The sequence below is a fragment of the Limulus polyphemus genome, unplaced genomic scaffold, assembly GCF_000517525.1.
Source record: "Limulus polyphemus unplaced genomic scaffold, Limulus_polyphemus-2.1.2 Scaffold10138, whole genome shotgun sequence".
In the NCBI taxonomy this organism is placed as follows: Eukaryota; Metazoa; Arthropoda; class Merostomata; order Xiphosura; family Limulidae; genus Limulus; species Limulus polyphemus.
The window spans coordinates 11,058-12,192 of record NW_013675748.1 but is presented as its reverse complement, the minus strand read 5'-3'; positions in this window follow the sequence as shown (position 1 = coordinate 12,192).

Here is a 1,135-nt window from a genome sequence, read left to right as displayed (position 1 = left end):
GCCCTAAAATTTACGACTCAGCCACTGAGAATCCAGTCATTACTTTATAATGATGCCCCTATCAATAGTTTACCCCCATCCCACCCACAGTGGCACAGCGGTATGTCTACGAACTTATACTGCTAGAAACCGGGTTTCGATACCCATGGTGGGCAGAACACAGACAGCCCTTTGTGTAGCTTTGTGATTAATAACAAACAACAATAGTTATGCCAAATTGACGAGAACAAAACGCATGTATAAACGAACCTTTCAATATTTTTAAACTAAAAAACAAACAAAAAAACAGTAACAGACGCTGATAAGTTACTTTTTGATAGCAGTCAGTTTTGTTTTATGCGATTTTTCTGAAAACCACGAAACCTCATTAAATCAATAATTTATTCGACTACCATCAAGTTTCCCGCAAATAGAAAGTTAGGAAAATAAAAAAATTTGGACGTTTATCGTTATTCGTTTAAAATGTAATTCCCTTCTCTTGGAAAAAAAATAATAATAAAAACTACGAATAAATATAGGTATGTATATAATATGATTATTTTCAGTTGATATTAAAACATACGATGCTATGAATATTTGTTTTTTCATAAAGTCGATATTAACTTTTATACGAGAGAGGGCAGGGAAAACAGATTGAATGATAATTAGGCGGGAGACGCTGGGAGCGCGAGTATATATTTTAGAATGTGTTAATTCCGCATGAGATGCGTGAAAAGAACTAAGATGGGATCATCGGTCTCACCAGAACACGTTTAACTATTCTTAGGCTTGATGTGCTTTTTTTTTATTTGTTGTTATAGCAACACAATGGGCTATCTTGTGCTGTGCCTATCACGGGTATCGAAACCTGGTCTTTAGCGTTATAAACCGTCACTCTTACCGCTGAGCCAATGGGGAGCAAGGCTTGGCATGAACTGGTGGTTAGGGCATAGGACTCGCAATCTATGTATAGCGGGTTCGAGTCCCGTCACCGAGTGTAGTCAATTTCACTATTCGTTAGTAAAAGAGTAGCTTAAGTTAGCCCTCGAGTAGTTTGTGCGAAATTAAACAAACAAACCAAACAATTTACTTTCAGTGGCGTAGCCAGGTCTTCCACTCCGGGGGGGGAGTAAGAAGCGTCGGGTGCGGGCAGAAT